This window comes from Berghia stephanieae, chromosome 14 (genome assembly GCF_034508935.2).
Source record: "Berghia stephanieae isolate SIO BIC M18660-M18661 chromosome 14, UCSD_Bste_1.3, whole genome shotgun sequence".
NCBI classification, from domain to species: domain Eukaryota; kingdom Metazoa; phylum Mollusca; class Gastropoda; order Nudibranchia; family Aeolidiidae; genus Berghia; species Berghia stephanieae.
The window spans coordinates 19365405-19377904 of NC_088373.1; the positions used below are offsets into that span (position 1 = coordinate 19365405).

The window sequence follows — 12500 nt, forward strand, 5'->3', positions numbered from 1 at the left end:
TGTTATTCAAATGCAATTTCTAGATGTAATTAATGATTTTATGCTTTGCTGAAGACACCAGCCTTCCTTTAACAATTTATATTACAATGATTTTCCTCAATGATGCAATGATAAAATATATAATTCTCATTTCAAAGTTAAAACAAAAGTGCACCACCACCTTATGAGTAGTTTGATTATGTCAAAACTAGTGTTAACTGTGATATACTCTTATCAGTGATGCACTTATGTCAAAACGACTTTTAAAATGCTAAATATCCTCATCCGTACTGTAATAACAGATGTTGAGTAAGGAGTACCACAAGGCACGGTTCTCGGGCCATTCCTTTCTATCATTTGTATCAATGACACGTCATATAGACTACATTCGGGATCCACGTTGAAAACATCGCAGATGACAGCCTCTTTTACAGAGAAATAAAAACAGATGACAAATACTGTCATATTACAGCAAGATCTTAATAAATTGCAGTGCTGTAAGGCAAATTGGAGAAGTGAATTCCACCCCAAAAAGTGCCATGGCCTCATTCACGTTATTGTTTATAAACCACTAAACATGTTTGTCCGAGCACGTATGATGATGTGTGACAAATTCCATATTTTGATTGGATAAAACCTACTGGCTAATTGGTCAGACCTCTAAGCTTTGAGACCTTTCATGAAGTGAATTATCTCCCTTCTGTCGCCCAATAAACAAAACTTCAAAAATGTGACTAACAAACAATAGAGGATAATAATACTTCCCCAGTTAACATGAACACGGAAAATATCCAGTTCGCATACAAATCTTGAAATTAATCATAGCCAATTTTTATTTGTCACAGGGGTAATATCACATGTGAAATATCGACATGGCATATTACCGACCATTCCGATGACAGAAGGCATGTATTAACTGGGTTTTAACACGTAATTACCTCCCGTAGCGAGGTTGCAACTTCACACCTACGTGAGAGAAAACCCATAACCCTACCGCGTCGCTCACATTCAGCTAATACCGTTCAATGGAAAATTAAGTTTGAACACGTAGAGACACGCCCACTATCACCCTATCTTCGTAAAACAAGATCACAGGCGAATGAAACCCTGTTCGCTGAACCTTGTACAAAACCGTACCCTGCAACGAATAATACTCATACTCTTCCACTTAAAAAATGTTCCAGGAAGGACGTGATTTTATTCTGTTTAGTGGTGTAATTTTAATTAATATAGGGTGAGTGAAATACAGTGATTTAATTTTCTTGAAATTATTTCTGATCTACAGACTATATATCAACAACCTTCTCTTACATATATTCATATATACCTATGATGCTGATATGCATGTTATCATTATGACTTGGATACATGTAATTTGATCATACATTGCAATATCTTTGTTTATCTACTTTTGTTTATTATCTAGCGTAGTCTGGTAATTCATGAGGCCGAAGTATCTATCATTTGTTTACTTCCTGCTATCTGGGCGATAGCATTATAATTATATTACTTATAATATTCATGAGTCTATACTTATAACGTTCACGTATTAGACGATTTTACTATATAATATACACAATTCCCGCAGATAGGCAAGGAAGTTTAACACGGAGAAATCTGTTGTCCTCTTTATATTTATCACATCGAACCAGATTTCAATCTCTTCATAGTATGGACACAGGAGGATCAGTCCAACCTCACACCATTGCATCAAAAGGCACCCTACAATCATGACCTGAGAGATGGCCAGTCCGAAGCATCATAGCTGTCTTTAACATAAGATTCACCAAAAAAATAATATAATGTGGTTTTACGAGTATTAAGCGCCCAATAAACAATAAAAATATGTAAATACGTACATTGATAATCAAAACAAAATGATCCGACTTACTTTTATTGTCAATTATAAGTGAAACAGGCAATTGTTTTTTGTTTTTTTTTATTCATTACTTATTGTATTGTGAAGGTTATATCCTGAGACAGCTATACGAGCCATTAATCATTGATGTTTGATATTTTAATGTAATATGTAACGGTTAAATCATAGGATTTGCAGACCTCTATTAAATGTATATTGTTATTAATAGGGCGATACTGTGAATACAGGACCTGACAACCTATGTAAAACGCTCCAGGGGTTTATCGAATTATCACATAATTTTTCTTAATCAAAAATTAAACCTCCACCTTAAATACCAGGTTACACTTACACGTTCTCAATTTGTCTTGAGTGGACGTATGTTTTTTTTAAATCACAAAGAGCAATCGTTAAGCACTTTACTTGGGCACAAAGGGCTGTGTTGTGCTTTCCTGGTATCACTCCCCCCCCCCGCCCCCCAAGAAAAAAAAAGATTTACTGGGGTACTTGCATCGCCATAATACAGATTAACGATTGGGTAACACGACTTCAGAGAACGCGTATATCACAATGACATCAATAGCAGTAGTATATGTAATATCGTATCTGTATCATGGACATGTAACGGTGAAAAGGTAGTGCTTTATAATGATTTAAATTGATCAATAGATGTTGCTTCTCTTATCCTTCTGGGCAGGAATTCCACACAAGGGGCCAAGTACTTATTTTGCTCCTGAGTACGGTGAAAAAATGTGAGTAAAGAGTCTTTTCCAAGGACTCAATTATGCGCCGTGCGAGGCTCGAACCCAGAACCTTCCGATCCAAAAGCAAGCGTCATTCCACAAGACCACATAGCCACACGATAAGAGACGTAGAGAAAACACGAAATCAAACGAGGAATTGCTAAGTGTAGTTTTAATTAAAATGTCTAATTTTCAAAAACCACAATATCTCAATGACAACAAAACATAGGGGTTTGAAGGCCTATGTATGGTCAGTATGATTATATGGCTGTGAAAGTTGGACAATTACAGAAGACATTAGGATGAAACTGGAGGCAGAAGAGATGCGGTTTCTTAGAAGGATGTTAAGAATCGCATGTATAGAGAAAGAAACTAATGAAGAAGTATTGGAGCAAGCTGAAATTAAATTCGTACAAAAAGAACAAGGCAAATATAATTTTTAGGGCACCTAAATCGACATAATTGTATTGAACATCTTGCTCTCACAGGAAAGATAGAAGAGTCCAGAAATATATACAGGAAATGGACCCAAGGCACCCCTCCATAACCATAACCCAATGACAAGTAGGCAGAAGTCGAGAAAGAGCCTCATGATGGAAGAAAGCATAATTCCTGAACATGTAGTTGTATAAAGACTTTCCACGTGGAGGGAGTGGGACAATCCCGCAAATAATGCCGTGGATGATCCGAGAGAAGAACTGACCTACCTAGTTCCAAGCAATGAAAAGGGTACAATGAACAGAGCACAGACAAAACTTGAGAGAACAGCTAGAAGCATGAAAAAGTGTGTGTGGGGGGGGGGGGGGGGCTGGCTGTGACTTGCTTGTCTACATGTGGATGTCCGGAACAGACTATGGAGCATATCATTAGAGAATGCCAGAATGGGCCCAGCTGCATCGACCATGACCTAAGTGTTTGCTCCCCAGATGCTGTGGGGTGGGTTCGGTGTTAAACAAACTATGATTATGAATACTGCTACTATTAGCACTAACAAAACACTACTACTACTACTACTACTACTACTACTACTACTACTACTACTATTACTACTACTACTACTACTACTACTACTACTACTACTGCTACTACTACTACTACTACTACTACTACTACTAGTACTACTACTACTACTACTACTACTACTACTACTACTACTACTACTACTACTACTACTACTACTTGTTCTGATCGTTTTAGGTAGACATCTATACTACTGTTATCTGACAGGTTTACGTATCAATTCTATTGTTTGTGTCATGTCACCCTTTTACCTTACGGTTTTTGAAGTAGCCATCATTTTGGCCAACTTGAATGATACTTTACTTTTAAAGTAAAAAAGAATATTTATTTTTATATAAAATACATTAACCTGATCATGATCATCATCATGATCATCATCATCATCATCATGTGGCGTAGTTGCACACATATGTAATGGCTTATGATCGCATAGTGGTGTTTTTGATAGATAGTGGTATTATCCTTTGCTTTGTCTTATAGATATTAATAATGACGAAAGAGTTCAAGGGTCGATGATGATAACTGAATGTACAACATCAAGACATTCAAATAAAAGTCCAGATTCCAAGTTTCATTTGTTACAGTTTATTTGTTGTGATAAATTCCAAATCCAAATCAAATAGCATGGTCATAATTCAATCAATTTCATCAATTCCAAATCCGTAAAATCAGTCCAGATGTAAGGTCATTTTACCTAAGTAACCATTTTCAATATACGTAGAATATTTCTAAGTACGTAAAATAAGGATTCTTAGTAAGATGTTAGAACTTAGGAAAGTGCAGCTCATCGAAAAGTAGAATAAGAATAGCAATCTAGAATGTAGAATGATCTAGAATCTAGCAACACTTTTCCCATATTGTAAATTATTTCAAGCCACACCTCTTACTAGTTTTGACAGTTCCCTGCCAATCTACAATCCAACCCCTAGGAGTAAGATCAAATCATATTCAAACCTTTAACGTCAATTCTTGCATATCAATGTTAAACTCCGCCTTTTGTGATATAATAGTACTTTTGGTAAACGTCAGTTTTACGTTCTTATTATTATTATTATTATTATTATTATTATTATTATTATTATTATTATTGTTATTGTTATTATTATTATTATTATTATTATTATTATTATTATTATTATTATTATTATTATTATTATTATTATTATTATTATTATTATTATATTATAATTATTTGCTATAGCGCCTGTATCCACAAATTGTGCTCAGAGGTGCTTTACAATAGTTCTTTGGTATCACACATATTCATTCATTCGACTACAAAATCACTGCAACAGTCACACACACACACACACACACACACACACACATCTTGTTTGAAGTTAAGATAGAATCACGATAAGCAGAATATTGGTGTTTAAATGCCGTTTGACGACTAGTAGAGAGAGAGAGAGAGAGAGAGGGAGAGAGAGAGAGAGAGAGAAAGAGAGAGAGAGAGAGAGAGAGTGAGAGAGAGGGAGAGGATGAGAATCGGAGACAGAGTTGGAGTGAGAGAGATTGAAGGAGGGGGGGGGGAGCGATATGAACAAAGAGAAAGGGGATGAAGGAGAGAAAGGGAGGAAATGAGAGAGAAAGAGAGTTGATTGAAAATAATAACTAATATGAACGGTATGATGTACGTCCATCGGGGCTAGGTTGCATAATAAAGAGTGATTCAAATATCCTACCATGTTTATATCTTGACTTGTACAAACACTGAATAAAGATGACTACAAACATGTACATTTCACAAACAGCTTTGGAATTATAACTCAAAACATAATTGTAAATAAACTTGCTGAGGTTCTAAAAAGCCACCATGTTAGAGACGCAAACTTTCACATAATATTCGATCTAACATCATTTGTGTCAAAGTTTCAACGAAAGTCAAAGTTCAGCAAGATGGAGCTGCAACATATGGGCATTTGGAGGTTCGGCGAAATGTGAGCAAAAAACTCTCACTAAATTGGATGGGACACGCCCTGCCATTGATAATCGTTCATTCAAGAAGACGACCCCTAGATCACCAGACTTGATCCTTTGAAGTAGTACTAGTAGTATTGTATCGCAAACCGATATGATCTTCTGTAAATTCAACCGATGAGGATCGGAACTCATAGAAGATTTACATTATCAAAATTATGAATTTTCCGCATATCCGTTTTGAAGGAATTCGTTAAACTGGAGTGTTTGGTTAATTGAAGCTTAAACGATATACGTGCAGTATTTGATTATGAAGCAACGAATGGCAATTATTAATTATCAGACATCTACATTTTATAACTATCAATACACATTACTGGTGAATGCAAACAAAAAAAAATAACTCGCTTCCAATATAATTTTGATTGCAAAAGTTTGAGAAATAGCTTGTGTTTATGCTAAAGAAGATTACATTAATTTATGTAGACTGGTCAAAAGTAAAAATTCATCAATTATGAGACAGTGTCTCAACAAATATGTGTTCAACAATAACAACACCAACAACTACTACAACAATAACAACAACAACAACCAAGAAATTTTTGACACATCAATCAGCACAGTCTGATGACGAGGATGAAGAAAAGGAGAAATTAAACGACAGCAGAAAGATTCTGAGCATCACTCTTTCCAATGAAATGTAATTTTTCTCTAGTTTGCGAAGGTTGAGGCACGCCTTTTCTCAGTCTACTCTTTATCATTTATTGCATCGTCTGTGAGAGTAAATTTTGTGTTCCTCCTTTCAATCTCTCCCTCTACTCAGGTCCAATGACCTCGATTGGATTGGTCGCTCACAGTGATATGGGGGAAAACGCGCAACCTCATGTCAGAACTCCCTGATTAGACAATCTGCTTTGAAAGCTGTTTCTGGTTCATTTTTTTACTAAGGAGTATAGAATATGTAGTAATGTCTGATTGAAACCATGAAATCATGTCAGTTTTTATATTTGCCAAAGTTGGAGCCTTAAAGTGACCATGGGCCAACGAATGGTAGCGTTGTCCAATACAATACAGCTGGGTGGAGGGCAGCAAGCGATATTTAGTCAGTCTTAAAACGCCTTTGCATTGACCCCAGAATAATATTCCAGATGATGCAGAGAAAAAAATGGCATGGCATTCTTTTAAATATCCCGTATCATCACCACCTTCAAGAATAACAATGATTCTCTGTCCATAACCCATGGTCCTTTTTCTGCTTGAATAATCAGACGTCCAATATTTTTTCTGATGTATATTTACGCTCACCCATACATCTTTGGATGATATCCATATCAAAGTTATCTATGATCCTTGTCCTGCCACGTCGTTTTACATAGGTGATCTCTCTGTCGTATTTCGATAACGATCTTCTCATGGTTCATTGTGAAATTCCAAAACCATTGCCGTCCTCTTTAATGACTTATCGATAGATACAAGAAGATTTCTTTTCGCAGCTTTACGAGATTGGAACCGATAGAGAGTCCGTACCGTATAGTGTTGTTTAAGAGCCTAATATGGTTTTAAAAACTTTAAAGGCCCCGTGAAACGGTCATGCATAGACAAAAAATTGTCAAAGTTATATTAACATCGTTTGTTAATTTGACAACATTGAGTATACAATCACTATTTATTTCAAATGATTTAAAGCAAGAGATTTCATATCAGTCTTTGGTAATTGCGACATGATGTAGATAATATGCTATAAATAATAAATTCAAAATGTAATACAAACTAGATGCACATAAGTGGTATATGTATAACACTTAAAGCAAATTGTTATTATATGGCAAGAAGTATGACCTGAACTCATAATCACTACGTCAGCACAAGATTTTTTGGACATACGATGAATTCATTCACACTCTGTGGTGCGTAACTTGTTTTCATTTTTTACAGTGTTAAATTTCTTATTTTATGTCAGCTGCTTTAAAGTAGTTTTTATAGGTCTTTAAGGAGAAAACTTTTTGTAAAAATGGCATCAAATACGGTCCAAAATCTAGATTCAGTTAAGACAAATTGATTCAGAGGTTAACACCAATTTTTACAACTTTTGATAGAGGGACAACTGAGAAAAACCATTATTAATTTGTTTATATGAGTGACTTCTTTATTATTATTATTATTTCTTTTTGTATTGCTGGACCATTTTGTTACCATTGGCGGATAAAACCCTATTAACCTTTCTTTTTGATATTTTCATATGTTTTTCAATGTCTTTTCATAAAAAACAAAGGTTCTGAGTTTTCTTGAAATGATTACATTGTTATATATAAATCAATTCAAATATGTAATCAACCGTTATGTTAATATGACAATGAAATGAAAGTGCTTGCAATGAATTGATACCTGTATTTACAGTTGAATGTAATTAATACCTTAACGTTTTCATAAAACATTTTCCATCCTTAAAATTGGGAATGATGTCTGTGATAAGAGAGCAAAATATAAGATTTTAAATGCATTATATATTTCTCGTGACATATAAAATGTTCCGTGGAGTTCTCCTATAAAATCGAAAATGTATTGTCTAATAGAATAATAGTAATTGAGTTTAAATGTTATTCAACACATGAAATTTTGAGTTAATTGACTCATCATCACATTCATTGAACAATCATCGTTTGAGGATGCAAGTTACTTCTGGGGAGTCACCAGGGATGGTGAAATGCGATAAAAGTAAATGGGCTTGAAAATGATAGCATAGAAATTAGAAAACCAGCAATCCATTGTGTATATTCAGATTCTAAAAATACGTTTGTAATTAAGTATCTAGTACTCACACACACATACACACGCATACACACACACACACACACAAAGAGAGAGACAGAGACAGAAAGAAAGAGAGAGAGAGAGAGAGAGGGAGAGAGAGAGAGAGAGAGAGAGAGAGAGAGACTGAGAGAGAATGAAAGGAAGTAAGACAGGGTGAGGGAGAGAAAGATGGTGACAAAGGTAAGAAAAAAGAGAGAGGAAAGAGAGATGGGTGATGGAGTGGACTGCGCCAAAATGGTACCGGAATTAATTCTCTCAGCTCAATGACTTACAATGGTTTATTCAGCGAATCATTGAACTAAAGTACTCCTATATTCTCGAAAGATTATTTGTGTTTGGCGTTTATTTATAAGACGTAGTCATTTGTGGAGATTCGGACACCGTATGTTCTTATTCTGACACGGCAATATGCAAATGTCGACATCCCTTGGAAACATAAGTCATCCTGTGGAAATTGCGACATCCCTTGTGATAAATGTGAAATGATCTTCTGGGACATTGAAGAGTATCCATTGCTGTTGCTTCGAACCGTGTTCGGTCTTTATGCATGTGGATTTTTATTAAAGGTACATAACAAAACTGAATAAAACAGCTTAAAAAAGAACAAACTACTTATTTTTGAAAGCTACTTTACTCATTTTCGTTTAATAACTTTTGTACATTCCACAATCTCTAGCAATTTATTACACAACTAGATTTCCCTATTTAGCCTTGTGCAAAGTCGCTTTGCGGTTAAAATGAAACATGGTGAAGCAAAAAGATCCTGAGATCTTAGATATTAGAGCATCTCTTTCACATACAAAGAGAGCTGATCAATCACAGTTACTGTCAACATTTTCTTCTGATTCAATCTATTTACTCAGAAATGATTGGGTAGCTGACCTTAGAAATGGTTGGTCTGTTACATCTATTGGTGAGAAGCCTCGTTTTGTGATTTGGAGCAAGCTATTTTGTCCTAGTTTACGGTGACATCTGTGTTACGACTGCACACACACACACACACACACACACATATATATATATATATATATATATATATATATATATATATATATATATCAAGATCGATATACTAAAATGGGGAAAGGGATATGTCCTACGTGTATACATTACCAGGTCTGATAATCCAACACATTTATAGGCCTGTTTTAGCATTGTTGTAATGGTCAACATATTGTGTCGGTCTGAGAATTTATTTCTTTTCCATTGCAACAATGGGCCCATAACAATTTGGGTTACCAGACCTGTAAAGAAGTTCACGTTGGATGTATCGTATCATTTATTTTTCTGGTTGAGCATATATTTTCGTTGATATAAATCGATTAATCGTTTATGTAAAAATCGATATTATGTAACTCCTTGACCGTCTTTATTTCCCATAAAACACGTAATAAACGATTTAATGTACTGACTCTTTTATATCGTACTCGTCGTCATTGAATTCATAATATATTAATATCCAAAAAACACGTTCTTATCAAAGAATCAATTCGAGCTTTAACATAACGAAATAAACGCTAGTTGTGCTCAAAAGATATTAAAAGGTTTCAAGCCAACAGCAACACTAAAGACTATGGAGTGGAATCGTAGAGGAGAAATGCAAGTTTTGTCGAAATATGCTCTGAAATTACTCAAAGCACTCATTAAAAGGTTCCAAGCCGATAGTACACCTGACATGCACGGCATTTTATTAAGGCCAGCACTATTCATAATCTGATACTAACTAGTGCCAAACCGTTATTCAGTATCTGATACTAACTAGTCCCAAACCGTTATTCAGTATCTGATACTAACTAGTCCCAAACTGTTATTCAGTATCTGATACTAACTAGTCCCAAACCGTTATTCAGTATCTGATACTAACTAGTCCCAAACCGTTATTCAGTATCTGATACTAACTAGTCCCAAACCGTTATTCAGTATCTGATACTAACTAGTCCCAAACCGTTATTCAGTATCTGATACTAGCTAGTGTCAAGCCGTTATTCAGTATCTGATACTAACTAGTGCCAAACCGTTATTCAGTATCTGATACTAACTAATCCAAAACCGTTATCAGTATTTGATACTAACTAGTGCCAAAACCGTTATTCAGTATCTGATACTAACTAGTGCCAAAACTGTTATTCAGTATCTGATACTGAATAGTGCCAAACCGTTATTCAATATCTGATACTGCATAATGCCAAAACCGTTATTCAGTATCTGATACTGAATAGTGCCAAACGGTTATTTAGTATCTGATGCTGCATAGTGCCAAAACCGTCATTCAGTATTTGATACTGAATAGTGCCAAACCGTTATTCAGTATCTGATACTGCATAGTGCCAAAACCGTTATTCAGTATCTGATACTGAATAGTGCCAAACCGTTATTCAATATCTGATACTGCATAGTGCCAAAACCGTTATTCAGTATCTGATACTGAATAGTGCCAAACCGTTATTCAATATCTGATACTAAGTTGTGCCAAACCGCTTTTCAGTATATGATACTGAATAGTGCCAAACCGTTATTCAGTATCTGATACTAATTAGTGCCAAAACCGTTATTCAGTATCTAATACTGCATAGTGCCAAACCGCTTTTCAGTATATGATACTGAATAGTGCCAAACCGTTATTCAGTATCTGATACTAATTAGTGCCAAAACCGTTATTCAGTATCTGATACTGAATAGTGCCAAACCGTTATTCAGTATCTGATGTTGCATAGTGCCAAACCATTATTCAGTATCTGATACTGCCAAAACCCGACACATTTTTGGGAAGTAGGCAGCTGCGGGGTACACCAGTGGGGAGTAAACCTGGGACTATGAGAAGAGGATATCAGTGGACAATGAACCTGGGACTATGGGAGATGGATACCAGTGAGAAATGAACCCGGACTATGGGAGTTGGGTACAGAGGAGAATGAACCTGTGACTATAGGACGTTGGCACCAATGGGGATTGAACCTGGGACTACGAGAGGTAGATACCAGTTGAGTTAGCTCAGAAGGGTACTTCTCTTTTCGAAACCTACATAAATCGTCGAGAGTTATGGGAAATGGGCACCGATGGGGAATGAATCTGGGACTCAGAAAAGTGCACACCAGTGGGGAGTGAAACTATGGGAGTTGGGTCCCAGAGGAGAATGAATCTGACACTATAGGAGGTGGACCCGATGAGGAATGAATTTGGGAGTCCGGGAAGTGCACACCAGTGGGGAGTGAACTTGGGACTATGGGTGGTCTTTAAATATTGTTCAAAAATTGATTCCATTATAGTAGTCTATGTAATAGTAAACTAGGGGACGCAATCGGCTACAAAAGCTTTCCCAACTGAAGTTATCTGACCGGCCCTACTAATTTCCGTCCGGAGCCGTCCAGAGGCCTAGGGAAGCCGTCCGGACGTCATCTAAAGCATTCTCAAGCCATCCGGAGGACCTCAGAATTGTCCAAAGCATTCTCTGGCCATCCGGAAGCCTTCAGAGTTGTCCAAAGCATTCTCAAGCCACCCGGAAGCCTTCAGAGTTGTCCAAGCATTCTCAAGCCACCCGGAAGCCTTCACTGCTGTCCAAAGATTTCTCAAGTCATCCGGAGGCCCTCGGAGCTGTCCATCTAAAGCATTCTCAAGCCATCCGGAAGCCTTCAGAGTTGTCCAAAGCATTCTCAAGCAATCCGGTGGCCTTCAGAGCTGTCCGAAGCTTTCCAGAAGTCATACGAAGGGGAGGTCTTCCGAAAGCTCCTCGTGCAGGCATTTCTTTCAATGTGTATTTTCACCGTGGATCTTTTGTCGTGGGATTATTTATTTAATTTGTCAATATATAGATAGTAGCATTTTAAGAACTCTAGAACCAATTTTGATAGAGTACTGAAAGTTAAAACGTTCCTAATACGACCATTGCTTTGGTTTTCCGTTGCTATTTTGTTTTGTGAAGTATTGAAAACAGTCCTAGTTTTTTTGTTTTGTTTTTTTCTTTCTATTAGGGCTATCATTATTATTATTATTATTATTATTATTATTATTATTATTATTATTATTATATATTATTATTATTATTATTATTATTATTATTATTATTATTATTATTATTATTATTATTATTATTATTATTATTATTATTATTATTATTATTATTATATATTATTATTATTATTATTATTATATCATTATTATTATTATTATTA

The 12500-nt window shown here is 35.7% G+C and overlaps 2 protein-coding genes across 2 annotated transcripts in view; both read left to right on the forward strand.

The window, feature by feature from the left end:
* LOC144959746 (uncharacterized) overlaps positions 1-1857 on the forward strand; it is a 4351-nt gene extending 2494 nt beyond the window's left edge. The window contains exon 2 of the mRNA XM_078892459.1: positions 1-1857. This exon is cut by the window's left edge and continues 1166 nt beyond it. The gene's annotated coding sequence lies outside the window, so the exon portion shown is untranslated.
* LOC144959462 (uncharacterized) overlaps positions 1-12500 on the forward strand; it is a 382226-nt gene that overhangs the window by 74099 nt on the left and 295627 nt on the right. The gene's annotated exons all lie outside the window — the stretch shown is intronic.